Source organism: Triticum aestivum, chromosome 6A, assembly GCF_018294505.1.
Source record: "Triticum aestivum cultivar Chinese Spring chromosome 6A, IWGSC CS RefSeq v2.1, whole genome shotgun sequence".
Lineage (NCBI taxonomy): Eukaryota > Viridiplantae > Streptophyta > Magnoliopsida > Poales > Poaceae > Triticum > Triticum aestivum.
This window is the reverse complement of record NC_057809.1, coordinates 100,629,739-100,651,335: the sequence shown is the minus strand read 5'-3', so window position 1 is coordinate 100,651,335 and position 21,597 is coordinate 100,629,739. Positions and strand designations below refer to the sequence as shown.

Sequence of the window (21,597 nt, the reverse complement as noted above, 5' to 3'; positions counted from 1 at the left end):
TCCAAGCAAGCAATCTGGCCAAGACAATAGCCAGGGACAAGCCAGTGAGTACTTTGAATGTACTCGCAAACATTAAGAACACAGGTATAATATAATTGATAATCATGCACTGAAAAATTCCATGATCACATCGTCAGTCATAAATAAAACATCTTTTATGCATGCAAGTAGGTTATTTTCATGCAACGTGAATAAGCAGTAATAGAGTGGGAATAAAATGCCGCAGTCGGGCGTCTGAGCGACACCACATAAAGGGCTTTAAAAGAAATGCCACAGTCGGGCGTCTGAGCGACACCACATAAAGGGCTTTAAAAGAAATGCCACAGTCGGGCGTCTGAGCGACACCACATAAAGGGCTTTAAAAGGAATGCCACAGTCGGGCGTCTGAGCGACACCACTTAAAGGGCTTTAAAATAAAATAATCACAATGAATATCCAGGAGGTAGAACCGTCCCAGGGATACTCAATAATACAAATAATGCAACGGGTTAGTCCATCACAAAATAATAATCATGGTCCTCACAAGTAACCAGTCGGTATCCAAGTTTGGTTTAACAATATCTCCTCCAAAGACCGACACTAAGACCAATACTTGACCCATCCCAGACTGTAATCCTTAACCATGGACACGGCTATTCGAATAGGTTTTAATCTCTGCAGAGGGTGTACTCTTTACCCACGAGTAACGGATTCCTTTAGTCCATCGGGACTAATTCCGTCTACGGCCTTTTAGTTGAAAACACGCCTAACTTGCACACACTAGCTTAACTCATCGGTGTCTGGAACCACCCATGACACTTGTTAAGCAAAACTCTAAGTGGGGAGGCTACAACCTCGCGTGGCATGGGATCAAATTTATATCGCGCGCTCTAAGGGGTGGCCTCCCCTCTCGGTCTCAACCGGAAACACCCATGCCCCCGGACCAGGTGGCATGCCTACCGGCTACAACCGATATCTTCCACCATGGCCTCTCTGTACGGTGTGTGCTTGAAAGGGGTTGACGACTTACTGAACCATACCCTACCTGCGGCAGGGACAAGTGGTAGTACATAGCAAGTATGGGGGTTACTGGAACAAGACTCGATCTACGGTCGACTCAGGAGGTTTATAAATTCCCTGCATGACATGTATAACAAATATATTTCAACCAACAAAATCACCACTCAATATACCTTACCATGCCATACCGGACGTAACCGTCCCGACGGTGACCGGCGATAAGCTCACGCCTACCCAAGGCAGAGGCTTTTCCCGGATTTCTTTCCGGTATGCATGCAAGGCACATGAGGATGATTACCATCACCAGTATATTCATTTCCAACAGCAAGGAAATCACTAATATGCATTCATGCAAATGATCATATCACATGAAATAACAAGTTCTCCGATATAAGGTGGTGTTATAAACGTGTCAACTAACACACCAAAAATATTATTCCGTGGTTCAGAATGCTTGCCTTTAATGGTGTGGAGAGGTGGGGGTGCTCTCCAAATTTTTTGAAAGCTTCCTTCTCTCCCAAAAATCCTATTTCCAAAAAATATGCAAATAACACATATTTCAAAAACAGTACAAAAAGTTGTTTGGAAAATTTTCAAATAAACCTTAAAATAAACTAGACAATATTTGAGAGATGTAGGAAAAAGAATTAATTCATTTGGAGTTATATTTAAAAGGTTATAGGCAGTCAAAGTTGTGGTCAAAATCTGTTTTTAATAAAATCAGGAAAAAGAAAACGTTTCAAAAGAGATTACATTTTCGGACAGAGAAGACATATTTGCGCCTTTTACGCCTCCACTTATCCAGCGTGGCTGGCGCGTGAGTCACCGACAGTGGGCCCGCCTGGCCCATTGGTCAGGTTTGACTGGTCCACGCGCGCGTCATCTCCCCCTGACCGAACAGGGGCGGAGCTCCGGCGAGGCTCGCCGGCGAATGGCGGCGTCCCTCGCTGATCTGAGTGCATGGATGTGCTCAGGAGGTCGAGATGAACTCGGGGGTACCCGCCATGGTCGCCGACGTGGACGGAGTTGCCGGCGACGAGCTTCGCGGCGGAGGGAGCTTCGGGAGCAAGGTGTGTTTGGGGCTACGGTGGTTCCCGATCAAAATCGAGTAGGGGGATGGGTTCACGGGAGGATGAGGAGGTTCCTGGCGAAGAGAACGGAGAGGGGGAGGCCCTGGTGGTGCCGGAATGGCCGGGGCAGAGGCGGCGGCTGCGGTTGTCGGAGATGGGGAAGGAGCCCTCCCCGGGTCGATTGGCTGCCAATGAGGGTCCTAGGGAGATGGCTTGGGACTTCCTGTGTGCGGAGACGAGCTCGGGGCTCCTTAAATAGGCGACCGGGGTCGGTTCCGATGGTGGCCGCGGATAAGGTCGCCGGCGACCGCCATTCTGTAGCTAGGGCGTCGTGGCGGCGACGAGCGCTAGTGGACACACTCGTGGATGAGCTCGCGCGGTTCCAGGGGCCAGGTGGCGAGCGGGAGAGGCTTGGGCGGCGCTGAACGGAGCAGGGGCTGTCGGCGGCCGTGGCGGCTAGCTCCTGGCCTGTCGGGGACGTGGCGAGGGACTGCTTGGCGTGTTGCGGTGAGAGGGGAGCGAGTGGCGTGGCTCTGCAGTGGTGGCAAGGCCAGGGGCGCGACGCGTCGGCTCGGGCGCGGCACGTGCAAAATGCGTGCTCTGCTCGCGCCCAGAGCACACACAGAACATGCTCGACGGAATGCCATTGCATGCTAGAGGTCTCGGGTGAGGTTGGGGTTTAACAGACCTAGGTTAAAGTCATCTAGAGGTTTAGTGGACAGGTTAATTTGATCAGAGGTGCAAGTTCACAGTGTAAACTTGAATCCATGCCAAATCTGGCTATGCACATAGGGTGTTTGATAAAATGCCACGGGCACCTAGGCTTTTCTTGGAGTGGCCAAATTCTCCAGATCAGGGTCTCCTTAGATGCATAAGGAGGTGATGAAGTTAGTTTGCCAAAAGCAGAAACTTGTTAGTGCAAGTTTTGCAAAACTTCAATTCTGGACAGAAAGAAAAAGGCATTATTTCATGAACCAAAAATGAACCAATGGGTGCATGCTCCTGGATTTAGGGGTTTGGTAGGGCTGTCTACAAGTAGGAGAAATCACAAGATCATTGGAGCAAAATTAAATGGGGTTGTAGTAGAAATCACAAGGCTGGACCAGAATGAAAATGAGGTTGATTCACTCAAATATTTCAAAGAACAGTACTAGGTTTTTGCATAATGTTGAATCATATGCTACTGCCAATATCCCATAATTTTGGTGGAGGCTAGAAAGAAATATTTAAATGGTTTGTAGTGCAAAATTGCACTCTGGACCAGAGAAGAAAAATTGGGTGCAGAGCTTAAAATATTTCATGAATAAAAGATATTTTTGTATAAAAGTGATTTAAAAACATCACATGACATCTTCAAATTTTGGTTGGAATATTAAGTGAATTTATCAAATGGTTGTAGTTCAAATATGGCCATATAACCTTGAAAAACCATTTTTCAAGAAAATAAAGATCAAGCAAATTAATTATGTAATTAGTTATACTGATAAAAGAAAAGTTTTTCTTAAGAGGTTAAACAAGTCCAATAACATATTTGAAAGGTTTTCATTTTAGGGAACAACTCAATGATAATAAGAAAGGAAATGTTAAAAAAATCAAAAAGGAGTCAAAAAAATCAAAGTTTTAATTCCTGGCAAAAATTTTAATTTAATAAAACAAGGCCAAAATTTTGGGGGTGTCACAGCAGTCGCCGCACAAAAAGCTATCCAAAGCGAAAACTACTGCCTGAATTTGACGAGGAGGCCTTAGAGCCCCCGCAGTCAAAAAATAGGAAAGCCATCCGGTCGGATGGACGACTGCATGGTCAGCATGGAGCGGCAAGCGGCGCCGCACACAAGCCGGCATGCGATCCACCAAAGGATTCGCATCAAAAAGACGGCACAACCAGATCTATATACGGGCCAAGAAAGCAAGCTCTAGTAGGCAATGCAGCACAACAAATATCTGAACATCACGGCACACCCAAATACAGGGGTGCCGCACACCCCCTATGTTTCACCGATGAGGTGCTGGACCATGAATTTCCAGCGGGATTCAAGCCCGTAAACTTAGAGGCGTACGACGGAACAACAGACCCTGGGGTCTGGATCGAGAATTATATCGTCCACATACACATGGCCAGAGGAGATGACCTCCACGCCATAAAATACTTACCCCTCAAGCTTAAAGGGCCAGCCCGGCATTGGCTCAAAAGCCTTCCCGAAAACACCATTGGAAGTTGGGAAGAGCTTGAGGATGCTTTCCGGGCAAATTTTCAAGGGACCTATGTCCGCCCTCCGGATGCAGACGATCTCAGTCACATAACTCAACAGCCCGGAGAGTCAGCCCGAAAATTCTGGAACAGATTTCTTACTAAAAAGAATTAGATAGTCGACTGTCCGGACGCCGAAGCCCTAGCAGCTTTTAAGCAAAACGTTCGAGACGAATGGCTCGCCAGACACCTCGGCCAAGAAAAGCCAAGAACAATGGCCGCATTAACAAGCCTCATGACCCGCTTTTGCGCAGGAGAGGACAGCTGGTTGGCAAGATGTAGCACCAGCGACCCAAGTACATCCGAAGTTAGGGATGGAAACGGAAAACCCCCACGCAGCAAGGACCAGCGCCGGAATAAGGGAAACATCTCAAAGAGAACGGCGGTCAACGCCGGATTCAAAAGCTCGCGACAGAATCAGAGAAAGCGGTCCCTCAAGGATAACAGGGACGAGCTATCCAACTTAAACAAAATCTTGGACAAGATATGTCAAATACACAGTACTCCCGGGAAGCCTGCGAACCATACCCACAGAGATTGTTGGGTTTTCAAGCAAGCCGGCAAACTCAACGCCGAACACAAGGGGCTCGACACACCAAGTGAGGACGACGACGAACCCCACAAGCAAAGCACCAGAAAACAAAAGGATTTCCCACAAGAAGTCAAAATAGTACACTTACTTCACGTGACGAACAGAACGGCGCCACCAGAGATACGCGCCATACGGCCTATCCCAAAGGAGTCTCGCCAATGGTTGTTAAAACCGATCACCTTCGACCCTCAGGATTACTCTAGAAGTATCCGGAGTGCAGGCTGGACTGCCTTGGTATTAGATCCAATAATCGGCGGACTCCATTTTACAAATGTCCTGATGGACGACGACAGTGGTCTAAACCTGTTATACCAAGACAATCCGCAACATGGGGATAGACTCAACCAAAATTCTCCATAGCAAAACCTCCTTTCAAGGGGTAACGCCAGGCCCGGATGCCCGTTGCATGGGTTCTCTCCGGCTAGAAGTTATGTTCGACTCCCCCGATAACCTCCGTTGCGAACAACTAACTTTCCACATCGCCCCATTCTCAAGTAGCTATCAAGCACTGCTGGGACGCGAAGCTTTCGCCCGCTTTAACGCAATACCGCATTATGCATCTCTTACGCTTAAGATGCCCGGTCCACGAGGCATCATCTCATTAAAGGGAAAACATTGAGTGTCCCTCCCACGCGGAAAATAGTGCGGCTGCCTTGATAGCCCCACAATAAAGTGGCTTCACCAGCCAAAGCATCTAAACAGGTCGTCAAGACCACGGACACGGCTAGACGAGCCCGGCATAAACATACAATTGATAAAGGCTTAAGAACCGTATACCCCTGCACTAGGGGCTCCGCGCATATAAAACAAGAGACAATAAAGCTCAATCTTACCCATTTCGATTTATACTTTGTTTATTTAGTATAACTCATGTTCGACACGATCTTTCTTTAACTAAGTTCCTCTTTTTTACAGATGAACAATGTGCTACACCCGTCCAGGATACGTCACAACGGAGACATAGGCGCAGACGTGCAGCAGGGACCCGTTCCAAGGATTCTTTTCAGATTAAGACCCTGCGTAAACCTTTTTTACTCTCTCTTGTTGATACACATCCCCTGGTTTCTTGGTATAACCAAGGAGGAGGCTGGCGTTTTGGCATGTGGCCACGTCAGAGTTTTGCGCATACCTGGACACTAGGGGCTTATTACTAAGGGCATTATCCCGCCCGCCCTCATAAAGACCGAATACCTTAGGGAGTGTTCGGCGTCGCGAGTTTGGCCTTATATGCATCAGCTCCGAATCATGTCTTTGGTCAAATGTTGGGTTTGCCCGGCTCATGTGTTTTGCTGCCTTACGTTTCGCTCTATCGGCTAAGGCGGCACCAGGAGGACTACTGCGATTGTGCCCCGGTTCGGCCAGGCGAGCACCTCAGTAGAGAAAGCCAAAAACTGACTGTCATGATATAGCGTGAGACTGGTCAACCACTCGATGACTTACCGGAATCTTTAGGATTCCTCCGCATTAACGAAGGGCCGTTTCCCGGCCAGGCACATACGCGCCCCGAGTTTGGGCGAGCGCAGGCGCCACCAGGGGCTATATAAGTAGCCTCAATGTCAAACTCCTATGGCTAAGTGAAAGTGATAAATCATCATAGTCCGATTGCCTAGTTCGCTGCGCTATCACCTCCTTTGTAGGACCAAGACGTTGGATCAAGTGTGAAAATGCGCCTTCTGCAAACACCCCCGCATTATGTGCGTGGGGGCTGAAGCCGACGACTGCCATCTTTCAGATTATATACACGTATATGTTAAACGGCCGCACATGAGGTATTCCAATACTTGCAGGCACAAGTATAAAAAGCTTCTACAATTTATCAAAATATTGTTTTACAATAATACATGCTATTCGAATATAGTATCCTTTGAGCACTGCGTCTCTACTAAACGAGCGCCTTGCAGAACTTCCTGAAAATAGCGCTCGGCAGGTACTCGGCTTCCATCCGAGTCTGGGGATGCAACAACGGTGCCTTCCATTTCCGCCTAGTATGTCTTAACACGGGCAAGAGCCATCCGCGCACCCTCTATGCACGCTGACCTCTTCATCGCATTGATATGCGGCACCGCACCAAGGAACTGCTGCACCAAGTTGAAATAACTTTTCGGCTCTGGCCTCTCTGGCCACAGATGATTCATGACATACTTCATGGCGAGTCCGGACAACCTATTTAGCTCGGCCCATTCGGCCAAACGATCGGCTAATGACAGTGGACGCTCTGGATTGTGGAACTGTGACCAGAAGAGCTTTTCCACTTCGCGATCTTCTTGATCTTGGAAGTGTTCGGCCGCATCTGCGGCACTCGCTGCTAAATCCAGATAGGTGTCCGCCGTACTCCACATCTGGTCTAACGGAGCATGTTTAGAATCACAGAACTTCCTCCGCAGTATAAAGGGCTTTCTAGCCGCGATCTCTCTGGCCTGACGCAGCTCCTCCTTCATAGCTCTCATCGCAGAGCGAGCACCTTGGCACCGGCAACGGCCTTCTTCAGGTCCGTCCGTTCCGCCCGATCTTCTTTTTCAAGAAGCTTGCAACGGTCAGCAACGTTCTTCAGCCTCACGGCCATCTCGGCCATTTCCTTCTTGCTTTGGCAGTGAGCAGCATGTTCGGCTTTCAGCTCCTTAATTGCCTTTCCGTCAGCCGCATCACTTTTCCTGGCTTGCTCCTTGGCTCGGGCAAGTTCCGCCCGAAGATTCTCCATGGCAGCAGCACCATCTGCATCAAGCGCACACATTGTAAGATACTGGCATAAAGCTCCTCTTACCAGGCGCCGCCGACGGAATTACATACCTTGTGCCTCGTCGAGCCGCTTGTGGACAAGCGTGATGTCGGCATATGCCACGTCAAGTTGCCGCTTTAGCTCGGCAAATCCATTAGTCCGGCTGGCCACCGGACACTTCGCCACCTACGTATAAAGGCGGCATATTAGACCTGGGATTATGATCCTTTGTGCGCCGTCACTTTTGACAACACACAGAGTCTCAGGGGCTACTATCTACACAGGGCGCATGTTATTTATGCGCAACTGTCCAAAAATGGTACATTATTTCGCGTACCTCAAAACCTGTCAGTAAACTCCTGACGGACTCGTGCAATCCGCTCTCCGCGGATGAAATCCTCTCAATCACCGTACCCATCAATGCACGGTGCTCCTCTGAGATGGATGCTCGCCCTAGCAGATCCTTCAGCTCCTCCGACCGCGCACCAGACGGCGCCGGACTCGTCCGATGGCCCTTTTCGAAGGTCGGACGCGGAGGGCTTTGGGGGGCCATATGACTACCTTCCGGCCCCGCCGGATTTGGAGAAACCCTCCGTGATGATACCTCAGGGTCGCCCGCCTCGCAAGGCGGTACGGCAGGGGGAGGCGTTCCGCTCTCCATCATCTCCGGAAGAAGATCCCCCGAAGACGAGCTCTGCTGAGAAGGGCTAAGGTCCGAGCTACAAGGTAAATTTTCGATTACTTTTCTCAGATATAAAGCAGGGATTTCTCTCGTTTCTTAAAAAGAAAACTCCTCTCTACTTATGGCTCGGTGGAGGGCTGATCCCCTCGAGGGCATAATTCGGCCGAAGTATCCCCCAGCACAGGACCCTCTGGCGAAGATTTCTTCCCTCGCTTTAAGGCCATGGTCTCCGGGTCTTCAGAGGCGATCCTCTTCTTCCCCTGAGGAGAGGAATTTTCGATTCCTCCCTTTCGGATAACCTCCTTTGAGAAGTCTGTAGCTTCCTTGTCCCCTCCCTCGCTTTCCTTTGAAGGCACAACCTCCAACATCCTGACTAGCACGGGACCCGGCGTGGTCTCGAGGAGGGGGGCCGGACACCTGATTAGCTTTGCTTTCGCTACCCACTCCTGTTTAAAGGACAACTCTTTTAGGGGCAATTTTATGATAAATATACGGATAGCGAGTCCGGGCACAAGGCTACTTACTTGAGTATCCGGACGATTGCATCTCAGACCTGCGTCCTCCGTAGAATCCGGACACACTACTTGTGGTCCCAAGAACAATTTGTACACCTCCACGGGCGTCATGCCAAGAAAATGTTGGAGAACTCGTGGTCCCTCCGGCTTGAACTCCCACAAGCGGAGGGGGCGACGTTTGCAGGGCAGAACTCGGCGAATTAACATAACCTACGTCACCACGACCAGACTGATGTCTCTTTCTAGGAGATCTCGGATGTGGCCCTGCAATAGGGGCACGTCCTTTGCCGGCCCCCAGTCCAGCCCCGTATTGACCCACGACGCCAGTCGTGGCGGGGGACCCGAGCGAAAGGCAGGTGGCGCCACCCACTTAGGGGCCTTGGGAGCGGTAATATAAAAGCACTCTCGTTGCCATAAGCTGGACTCCTCTTGGAAAGAGCCCTTGGGCCATGGAGTACCAGCATTCTTGCTTATAAAAGCACCTCCGCACTCCGCGTGCCGTCCCTCAATCATCTTCGGCTCTACTTTGAAGGTCTTGAGCCATAGTCCGAAGTGAGGAGTGATACAGAGGAAGGCTTCACACATGACGATGAATGAGGAAATATGGAGGATGGGCTCCGGGGCTAAGTCGTGAAATTCCAGCCCATAATAATACATGAGCCCCCTCACGAAGGGATCCGTCGGGAAGCCTAGCCCCCGAAGGAAGTGAGACATGAACACCACACTCTCACCGGGCTTGGGAGTGGGAATGACCTGCCCTTGAGCAGGCAGCCTATGCGAGATTTCGCCGGTCAAGAACCTGGCCTTTCTCAACTTCAGCACATCCTCCTCCGTGACGGAGGAGGGCATCCATCGGCCTCGAGGTCGGAACCGGACATTGTCGAAGGTCCGAAGCGCCTGAAATCTGGAACCTTGGGTGTTGGAACTCGAGGCGAAGGGCGAACTCGTTTGAGATTGAAAGAAAGGAGTAAGGCCTTGGTCTCTTTATAAGAGGTTGAATACCAAGGGCCTTCCCCGTGACCGTTTGGGACTCGCCTTTGATCGAGAAAATATACCAACGGGTACGGTTGGGTTACCCATGCCCGTATTGATGAGAATCCCGGAATAAGGGGACACGATCTCTGCTTTAACAAGACGTGCCAAGGAAATCGCCTCGCTAAACGCGCTGAGGTGGGACAATAAAACGATTCGAATAAAGACTTGGCCGTGGTGTGATGTCACGCTACGAAATACGTCAGCAGATTAGATTTGTGTAAATATTATTCTCTCTATGGCAATATGTGGAAACTTATTTTGTAGAGCCGGACACTACCTTTGTGTTCAAAATCTTCTATGAAGTACTTGGAGGAGGAACCCGCCTTGCAATGCCGAAGACAATCTGCGCGCCGGACTCGTCGTCATTGAAGACTGGTTCAGGGGCTACTGAGGGAGTCCTGGATTAGGGGGTGTTCGGATGGCCGGACTATACCTTCGGCCGGACTCCTGGACTATGAAGATACAAGATTGAAGACTTTGTCCCGTGTCCGGAAGGGACTTTCCTTGGCGTGGAAGGCAAGCTTGGCGATACGGATATGTAGATCTCCTACCATTGTAACCGACTCTGTGTAACCCTAGCCCTCTCCCGTGTCTATATAAACCGGAGAGTTTTAGTCCGTAGGACAAACAACAATCATACCATAGGCTAGCTTCTAGGGTTTAGCCTCTCTGATCTCGTGGTAGATCTACTCTTGTATTACCCATATCATCAATATCAATCAAGCAGGACATAGGGTTTTACCTCCATCAAGAGGGCCCGAACCTGGGTAAAACATCGTGTCCCCTGCCTCCTGTTACCATCCGGCCTAGATGCACAGTTCGGGACCCCCTACCCGAGATCCGTCGGTTTTGACACCGACAGTGGGTGAGGCGGTAGGATGCAGCAACTCGCCGATTGCTTGGTCGCCACGGATGCCAAGCAACAAGAGCGGGTTAGTTCGACTCGGTGTCTTTCTTTTTTTATCCTCCCTCCCATGGAATTTGCCTGGATCTTGGCGAGCTCCTCAACCACCTGATTTCTTCTTGTTTCAAGTGTGCACACCTCTAGCTTGACTTGTGGTGGTGGCGGGTATTACTGGAGCGGAGGCACCTTTCGTTTTTCGTCCTCTTTGTTGGTGGGAAGGGGCAGCAGGTCGGAGGAGGAAGCCACACAATCTTGGCAGGAGAGGAGATGGGGAAGGGTGACAAGCTATGTGGAATGACTCAGCGCTGGTGGACGCCTTGGACCATGCTGTCACCACCTAAAAGGTATGCGCCCTTGCCCCCCTTTGATTCTCTTACCCTTTCCGCCTTGCTGGGAGAAGATGTAGTATGTGTGTTCTGTTTTAGACAATGGAGTTCATGCAAGCGCGTTCACGTCATGTTCCATTCTGCAATGCACAAGTACTATGTTCTCTTTTATATCTGGAATCGTGTCTATTTGCCCAAGTACTATGCACACAACAATACATGGTCTATACTGCTGCAAATTGTTCCGCATTAGGTTTGAATCTGTTAGTGAAGTTATTGTATGGGGTAACGCCGTACTTTTATGGGTTGATTAACAAAATGGATTTGTATGTGCTATACATAGCTAATCCTTTGCAACAATTTGATCAGTAGGGTCTGCTATAGATGTTGAAATCAAAGGCGTGGCCTCTATTTGATCAGTAGGGTTTGCTATAAAACTGAGAAGAAGATAAGGAGGAGTATGGGTCTGCACGTACCTATAAGAAGAAGATGTCCTCAGGTGATTTGCTTCTATTTTGATTATATAATTGTAGGATCTGTTGGTACCAAATTTGTTGATATTGTGGTGTAAATTTTCGCTCTTGTGATTTGTCTCTTGTAATGATCTTGAATCCTACAGTCAGTTGCATTTTTGGTTCCTATAGTCAGTTGCATTTTTGGTAGTAGGTGAGAGTTTGGTCCTGCAATTTGGTTCCTACAGTCAGTTGCATTTTTCTTGTATGAAAAGAAAGTGTCTTAGTTTATCCATATCACCTGAATTGGACCATATGCCATTTCCTAAGCTTTGTCTCAACAAAAAGGGAAGGAATTGGGAATTTGGGGTGGAAACCTGTCTGCTTGTAAGAAAGATAGCCTTTAGTCCTAAGGACAATCTGCAAAGGATAATGTTACCATCAAGCCATTAACTGCACGTACAACATTCTTGTTTGCTCTGCAGAACTGTAGAAGTCTTCTTTACAAATTTAGGCATGCCACTTTTTTAAGGCTCCGTTTGACATTGAGCTGGATTTGATTATGATATTGATAACTTCGTCGTGTTGAAGTGCTTTTGGAATTGAGTGTTTGGATACTGGATTATCTTTCAATAATAGCTTTTCATTGCGGAACACATAAGATGAAATGTGACAATCATCCGTCAACATGATTTATCTGCAACTTAATTTTATGTTTAAAGAAGAGCAATGAACATTTCGTGAATTGTTATCTGCAACAGCTTAAAAACTAAGCACGCCATACTTTGTTTATTTTTTGTGGGGATGCATCACAGTTCATTAACCACATACTGATGCTAAATTACCATTTATTTATTCCTAGCAGATTTGAGGATTCTTGAGATGAGATAGATTGCAGTACATCCTATCACCTCATGGAGAAAAGGAGCCTAGAAAAGAACATTCGACTTGAGCTGGAACGTGAGGTATATCCTTTTCAGTTTAAACATTTCTTTTTGTTTGTTCCGTTAATGATAGTTCAATTGTGAGAAGTGCTGCACTCGGCTCCCCTGACTAGTGAACTCCGCCGCTGAACGATGCTCCTCAGCTACACTGCTCCTCCGGCTGAAGGTTTGCTCTTAGTTTTAGATCTCCATAAGTTATTCTAGAATCTATTATGCTCTTTTGCATTGAATTCATGGGGTTGAAACTGTCAATTGTGCCTATGTTTAATTCTAAAATATATTTGCTCTGTCTAGAGAAGGTAGAATGACAAGGTTATTTAGATGTTTGACACCATCTGAGATGCCCCTTGATTAGTAAGGTGCGTCCGGAGCCAGAAGAACTTGAGAAAGGCATCATACATTCCTTTTGCAAGACACTTACAACTTCGGATACGAGTACCAATGGTAGTTTCTCTGTTCTTAGGAGACATGCTAAAGAGTGTCTTCCTCTACCTGTTAGCATTGAAAGCATGTTTTTACTCCAGTTGATGTGTACACAATTTCTGGCTTATTGAATAGTATGGTTGATTTGCAGGACATGTCTCAGAATCCGCCATCTCAAGAACTGGTAGCCAAAGATCTCCATGGAACTAATTTGCATTTTCATCACATATTTCGTGGTGATTTTACAATTTAAGCATTTAGCTTGAATACCCTTTAAACTTTCCGTCGTTGTGTTTTTATTGTTTTGGTATAGCACTAAATGTCACAATTGAATGTTGAATTCTTACCACTGCAAAAACCTGCAGAATATGCTGATTCATTATTTCTTAAGTATGTGTGAACTGTATCCCTATCTGGTTCTATTTCATGCCTTTCGGTGCTTTGTGTTTCAGATGCTCTCTTTGTATTTAAGTGTCATTTATTTAGCTCTTTCAAAATTTGTTGTTGCAACTTCTCACATGCCATGTCCATGTGTTACAATATAGCAACAAAGCAAGTGGAATGAGTGCCTCCCAACCTGGCACCGCCCAACTTACTCTCAAGAGGCGCCACAAGGTGGTGCCCCAACCCCTAGTTAAAGCATCATCGATCACCCTCACGGAACAAGGTGATATATAGCCAGAGAGCATCAACCTCATTTTGTGCCTGTCATAGTAGAAGACTAACAATTATTTTACCGACACCATTTTGTGATTGTTCCTATCCATGTCAATGGAGCGGGGTTTGGAATAGGAGGCATTAGGAATAGCACCTTTACAGTGCGGTCTTGTGGATGAGCATCCCGAGTAATGGCGCACATACATCACCTTGCCCCGGTCAGCTGCGCCTCCAATCGACACGGGCACCGCATACAAGTTGACACGGTCGGCTGTGAAGACGCAGGACGCACTGCATCGGAGTATCTCTGCGACGCATGCACTCGACTCGTCCACGAGCCTAGTTGAGTCGCTTCGGGGTCCATGCTGTTGGCTGAGTGAGGGTGAGAACGTGGCTTTTTTATCCAATGGAGCACCGGCGGACCGGGCCGAGCCAAGCCCTCCTCGGGAAAGGCAACACCAATTTCTGCAGCGTACACGACAGCTAGCTGGTACCCCTCTACGTACGCTCACACACATAGTAATATATGCTTGTAGCTGGCTGTACTGTCGCATCCACCGTGCCACGTTTTACTGAACATGTCGTGCAGATGCAACGTCTACACGCCATCCAGCTGATTTTCTTGCATAAGTAATGCTCGCTCTGTTTATTTTTATAAGACCTTGAAGACGTTTCAGACAAAACGCAAAATAGCTCATTTTCAGTTGTCTGAAACGATTTATAAAAATGAACGAAGGAAGTACTATATAATTCCAACACCACGTACATAATAATGCATACCGTAATACTATACGCCATCACTCTTCTTTCTTTGTGGGATACCACGTATTTGGTACTTGTGGTCTATGAGATTATGACCCATCGGTGGATGGATGGGTGGGCATACGTAGCCATATATTTTGAAAAAGAAACAGCCCTGGTCTCTACATCATAATGATGCATACAATTATTTTATTAATTATTCATTAAAACCTACCCAGACCTCACACCGAAGTTCAATATCTAAAATCGGACACCGTAATCAAGCGGCATCGCTGGGCCTAGGGCACAAACCGGTCCAACGCGTTCTCAGCGAGCACCACATGCGCTCGCTCTAGAATCAGCTGCCACCATCTTCGGCCGTCCCATCTCCAGGAGAGATCAATGCATAAACCTTGACAGAGGCCCAATTGCCGTTGGCGTCACCACGACGCCAGATAGCGCCACCATCATGTGTTCATCCATCAACACATGTCCACCGCAGAGACCCCGCTGCCCCCATGCTGGAATTTAGACATGCCATTGTCGACGTGCCAGATGCCACGCTGCTCCACCTTCACTAACACCACCTGCTGCCACTGGTCCCAACTCCTCCACCCGCAGTTCCTCTAACCGAACACCCAAGGCGGCACCTCCTAGAAGGGCACAACACACGTAGTGCTGCCGCTGTCCAATCTAAGGAGATTTCGGATCTTCACCCGAGCATGGGGGCGGGGTGGAGGGGAGGGATCTCGACGGCGCCTGCAAGAAGGAGAGCGGTGACCTTGGTCGTCCCCACCGTCGAAATGAGCGAGCCATCCAGAGTTTTCTCTAGTTTGAAGCCATGTCTACCAGCCCCCGCCAACGTACCTCCGTGGTACAACAACAAATGCAGAGAATCAAAAATAGATAACAAATAAAATCATTATCTATCACCCTCATAGAAAAAGACGATATATAGCCAAAGAGCATCGACCTCATTTTGTGCGTACCGTAGTAGAAGACTAAGAATTGCTTTGACCAACACCATTTTATGATTATCCATATCCACCTTAATGGAGTTGGGGTTTGGAATTGGAGGCATCAGGAATGGCACCGTTACTGGCGGGACGCACCGCACAGCATCCCGAGCAGTGGCACACATACATCGCCTTGCCCCAGCCAGCTGCGCCTCCAATCGACACGAACACCGCAAAGGAGTTGACACGGCAGCCTCCGGTGACACTGGACACATCGCATGGGAGTATCTCTGCGACACATGCGCTTGACTTGTCCTCGAGCCTAGTTGCCTAGTGTCGGGGTACATGCTGCTAGCCTGGTGAGGGTGAGAACGATACATCTTTATCCATTGAGGCATCAGTGGACCGGGTTGGGACAGACCGAGTCTGCCCCGAGAAAGGCCAACACCTATTTCCGCGCCGTACACAGTAGCTAGCTGGTACCCCTCTACGGACGCTCACAGCCATGTCATACAGGTCTAGAGTATGTCTATGCCATCCAACTAATTTTCTTGTATATGGATAATACAGGATAATTCCAGCACTACGTACGCAATGACAAATACTTCATCCATTCCTCTATGTAGTGCATATGCTATAGTACTACTAGTACATCGTGAGCACTCTTTTTTCTTTGTGGGATACCACGTATTCGGTAACCGTGGTCTATGATCCATCGGCGGATCGGTGGATGGGCATACGTAGCCATAGAAACGACGGCCCAGTTCATAAGTACGCGTCAGCTAGCTAGCCATATACTGGCTTGTCGTCAGCTAGCTATACACACCTACATTATGAGCTCACGTAGACGGTTAGTACACCCGGCACGCACGGCCCAGTTAATCAGTACCCTACCTTGCCAAAAAAAGAAAAAAACTGAGATGTACCCCTACAAGATGGACTACTAGTAGTTTTTCTAAAGGAAGTCTCATGTTTAATATATTTGTTGAATTATTTTACGTCAATTCGCTAGTTACAATAAAGCAATGTATCCACCACGCACTCTAGACCCATTATCTTTTGTGAGGCTCGACTAGACTTGTAGGAGTATGAGTATTTCACGTCGCTGTCCACAGTAAATTATTTTTAGCAGCCACGGAAAATGGAAAGACAAACCACAAATTAAGATACTCTACTGACCAGACTGGTATTCCCCCCGCAAAAAAAGAAGAACACTAGACTGGTATTTTTCACCCGCACCCAACGTCGTATTATTGGCAACGATCCATCCACAATCCATCCGTCGCTCGGAATACTAGCATGCAAAGTTTGCAAATAGCAACGGCTGCCCACAGCGGGCTTCCAACACCTCTCGGTGATAGGAGACTGTCTGCCTGCTCAAGTCAACGGCTGGGCACTTAGGTTGAACATGAACAAATTTGTTTGGACTCATATCTATATGCCTCTGAATTGTGGATCCATCTTTGGTCAGATATGAATCTTAGACAGGATCCTGTCTCTGCAAAGCAAGCAAATATTTGTTCTTTCCTGTGGTGTTTCCGTGAAGCTTTCAGGACCAGCCTTTTATTAGTCATCTTTTGACTGATCCGCCTCTATTTACCACCCCTTTCATTGATTGATTGTTATGCCATGTCATATTGTTATCTATCCAGCATGGAATTATAGTTGGAAAGGCCCGCTGCCAACTAAATTATCCGGGGAAAAAAGTTGGAGAACGACGTTCATACATCATGTCTTGATATACTCCGGACGGGCTCGTATGGTGATTAAAGTGCGGCTGCAGTTAGACCTCTTTCAATGCAAAGGTGCTTAGATGAGGTGCTAAATCCATTAAATAGCTTAACAACTTAACTTCCAATGCATAGGTGTTTAGCTTGTTGTTGCTAAGCACACTTTATTTAATGATTTAACATCCAAACTCTTACATGCATTGGCCAACTTCTCTCATTTAAGTGGTTTACCTAGATTCACGTGCTTGGTATTGGTTCTTCCTGAGGTTACCAAAATGCTTTCTCTCCTTAATTGTTGCGCCATGTCATGTTTTTGTTTATGTGGCATGCTTAGCACCTGTCCACGGTGGAGCACTAGGAAGGGCCTTAGACTAGCCACAGTGGGAGTAACTTCAGTAGTAACATCGAGTCCAACTCAGCAAATTTGCTTATGTGGCAATGAGTTAATGAGGAGAGAGGTAGTTGTAGTAACTTAACTAGTTACTGTAACATCACATGTCTCAATGCAATATGAGTCTATAACCTAATAAATGAATTTTTGCATGTTACCACACTTAAGTTACTACCCACTATGAAGGTAATAACATAATCTAGAGATATGTGTATGTTACTCTCCATTGTGACTAGTCTTAGCTGCTCGGCTTGGAACAGATCGAGGTGGGGCCAATCAGTAGTGTCCAGCCTGCTTTGGAGCTTGAAGCCTATCCATCCACATAGGGGCGGCAGCACGAGCTGAGGGTGACGTTTCTATGGCGATCTTTGTCGCGTAGATTGTGGTGGACGACGTCCATCGCCTACAATTGACGAGATGCGCACTCTCCACCGCATGACAAGTGGATCGGTCGATCCAGTAAACATGCGTACCTATCATCTCTATCCATAGAAAAGAATCACCCAACATGTAATGATGCATAAAAAACTATTATTTTGTACTTATATTTAACACATACTATACAATAGGTAAAATTGCATGACCAATGGTGTCTAGATAACGTGTTAAGGCTCTTTATGGTTTGAATAGTTTAAAACTTCTAAAAATGAAACAAATAGTGGAACATCACGCAAATGATATAGGACGATCCAACAGAGTGATTGTTAAAATATGAGTTTATATGCCTTAAAAAACAATCATTTTAGCTCACTGCGACATATATCCAATAAACTATTTATTTTTTTGTCCAGAGCACATACAGTCATATTTTTTCAATCCCTTCAATAGATTATCTTACATTATAGTAGTGTTACCGAAATTTTTCTCATGTTTTTTTGGGAACTTCCACACCGTGCAAACCTCAAACAGTTCCATGGTAATTATGGATAGAAAATCCTCCTCGAAGGATGATTCTCAACTAGCAACACTGGCATAATCTCGTGCAAAAGTTAGAAAATTGGACATTTTATGGGTGTATGTGGAACAGACAAAATTACCGATGCTCTGTCTCTCTATATATCTCAAAAGGAAGATTCATAGTCATTGGAGAATTCATGTATGATGCCCTGCCGACTCCTAACAGGGGCAGAGGGGAGAACAAGGCGTGAAGGAAATATGCCCTAGAGGCAATAATAAAGTTGTTATTTATATTTTCTTATATCATGATAAATGTTTATTATTCATGCTAGAATTGTATTAATAGGAAACTTAGTACATGTGTGAATACATAGACAAACATAGTGTCCCTAGTATGCCTCTACTTGACTAGCTCGTTAATCAAAGATGGTTAAGTTTCCTGACCATAGACATGTGTTGCCATTTGATGAACGGGATCACATCATTAGAGAATAATGATCATTAGAGAATGATGTGATGGACAAGACCCATCCGTTAGCTTAGCATAATGATCGTTTAGTTTTATTGTTATTGCTTTCTTCATGACTTATACATGTTCCTCTAACTATGAGATTATGAAACTCCCAAATACCGGAGGAACACCTTGTGTGCTATCAAACGTCACAACGTAATTGGGTGATTATAAAGATGCTCTACAGGTGTCTCCGATGGTGTTTGTTGAGTTCGCATAGATCGAGATTAGGATTTGCCACTCCGTGTATCGGAGAAGTATCTCTGGGCCCTCTCGGTAATGCACATCACTATAAGCCTTGCAAGCAATGTGACTAATGAGTTAGTTACGGGCTGATGTATTACGGAACGAGTAAAGAGACTTGCCAGTAATGAGATTGAACTAGGTATGAGGATACCGACGATCGAATCTCGGGCAAGTAACATACCGATGACAAAGGGAACAACATATGTTGTTATGCGGTTTGACCGATAAAGATCTTCGTAGAATATGTAGGAGCCAATATGAGCATCCAGGTTCCGCTATTGGTTATTGACCGGATATGTGTCTCGGTCATGTCTACATAGTTCTCGAACCCGTAGGGTCCGCACGCTTAACGTTCGATGATGATTTGTATTATGAGTTATGTGATTTGATGAACCGAAGTTTGTTCCGAGTCCCGGATGAGATCACAGACATGACGAGGAGTCTCGAAATGGTCGAGACATAAATATTATATATTGGACGGTTATGTTTGGACACCGGAATGGTTTCGAAAAGGTTCGGACATTTTCTGAAGTACCGGGAGGTTACCGGAACCCCCCGAGGGGTTAATGGGCCTTCATGGGCCCTTGTGGAGAGAGGAGGCAGCGGCCAGGTGGAGGCATGCCCCCTCCCCCCCAAGCCCAAACTGAATTGGACTAGCGTTGGGGGCCCCCTTTCTTCTTCTCCTCCACCTCTTTCCCCTTTCCCCCTTCTCGGGAAAGGAAAGGGGGGCCGAATCCTACTTGGACCGAGAGTCCAAGTAGTACTCCCCCCATTGGCGCCCCCCGTTGGTCCGGCCTCCCATCCTCCCCCCTTTATATACGTGGGAGGGGGGCACCCCAAAGGCACACCAAGTCTTCTCTTAGCCATGTGCGGTGCCCCCTCCACAGTTACACACCTCAGTCATATCGTGGTAGTGCTTAGGCGAAGCCCTTCGTCGGTATCTTCATCATCACCGTCAACACGTCGTTGTGCTGACGGAACTCTCCCTCGTCCTCAACTGGATCAAGAGTGCGAGGGATGTCATCGAGCTGAACGTGTGCTGAACACAAAAGTGCCGTACGTTCGGTGCTAGGATCGGTTGGATCGTGAAGATGTTCCACTACATCAACCGCGTTACTAAACGCTTCCACTTTTGGTCTATGAGGGTACGTTGACACACTATCCCGTCTCGTTGCTATGCATCTCCTAGATAGATCTTGCGTGATCGTAGGATTTTTTTTGAAATACTGCGTTCCCCAACAGTGGCATCCGAGCCAGGGCTATGCGTAGATGTTATATGCACGAGTAGAACACAAAGAGTTGTGGGAGATAATAGGCATACTGCTTACCAGCAACGTCTTACTTTGATTCGGCGGTATTGTTGGATGAAGCGGCCCGGACCGACATTACATGACCGCGTTCATGAGACTGGTTCTACCGACATGCTTCGCACACAGGTGGCTGGCGGGTGTCTGTTTCTCCAACTTTAGTTGAATTGAGTTTGACTACACCCGGTCCTTGTTGAAGGTTAAAACAACACACTTGACGAAAAACTGTTGTGGCTTTGATGCGTAGGTAAGAACGGTTCTTACTAGAAGCCCGTAGCAGCCACGTAAAACTTGAAACAACAAAGTAGTGGCCGTCTAACTTGTTTTTACAAGGCATATTGTGATGTGATATGGTCAAGATGTGATGAGATATAATTTGTTGTATGAGATGATCATATTTTGTAAAAGTTATCGGCAACTGGCAGGAGACTTATGGTTGTTTCTTTATTGTATGAGATGCAATCGCCATGTAATTGCTTTACTTTATCACTAAGCAGTAGTGATAGTTGTAGAAGCAATAGTTGGTGAGATGACAACGATGCTATATTGGAGATCAAGGTGTCAAGCCGGTGATGATGGTGATCATAACGGTGCTTTGGAGATGGAGATCAAAGGCACAAGATGATGGTGGCCATATCATATCACTTATTTTGATTGCATGTGATATTTATCCTTTATGCATCTTATTTTGCTTAGTACGGTGGTAGCATTATAACATGATCCCTCACTAAATTTCAAGGTATAAGTGTTCTCCCTGAGTATGCACCGTTGCTACAGTTCGTCGTGCCGAGACACCACGTGATGATCAAGTGTGATAAGCTCTACGTTCACATACAAGGAGTGCAAGCCAGTTTTGCACATGCAGAATACTCGGGTTAAACTTGACGTGCCTATAGAATATGCAGATATGGCCTCGGAACACTGAGACCGAAAGGTCGAACGTGAATCATATAGTAGATATGATTAACATAGTGATGTTCAACATTCAAAGCTACTCCATCTCACGTGATGATCGGACATGGTTTAGTTGATATGGATCATGTGATCATTTAGATGACTAGAGGGATGTCTATCTAAGTGGGAGTTCTTAAGTAATATGATTAATTGAACTTAATTGAACTTTAATTTATCATGAACTTAGTACCTGATAGTATTTTCATGCCTATGTTGTTGTAGATCAATGGCCCATGCTACCATTCCCTTTAATTTTAATGTGTTCCTAGAGAAAGCTAAGTTGAAAGATGATGGTAGCAAT

The 21,597-nt window shown here is 46.7% G+C and overlaps 1 long non-coding RNA gene across 9 annotated transcripts in view; it reads left to right on the top strand.

The window, feature by feature from the left end:
* Positions 1–13,318, top strand: part of LOC123132285 (uncharacterized) — a 26,252-nt gene extending 12,934 nt beyond the window's left edge. For 2 of the 9 annotated variants that reach the window (XR_006464612.1, XR_006464614.1), the window contains 3 exons: positions 11,460–11,586; positions 12,405–12,927; positions 13,058–13,318. This is a non-coding gene — a long non-coding RNA (uncharacterized lncRNA). Of the gene's footprint in view, positions 1–10,496; positions 11,106–11,456; positions 11,587–12,404; positions 12,928–13,057 lie in introns of those variants that run through there. The other 7 variants (XR_006464616.1, XR_006464617.1, XR_006464613.1 and 4 more) reach the window with 7 other exon arrangements.
* The last annotated feature ends 8,279 nt before the right edge of the window (positions 13,319–21,597 follow it).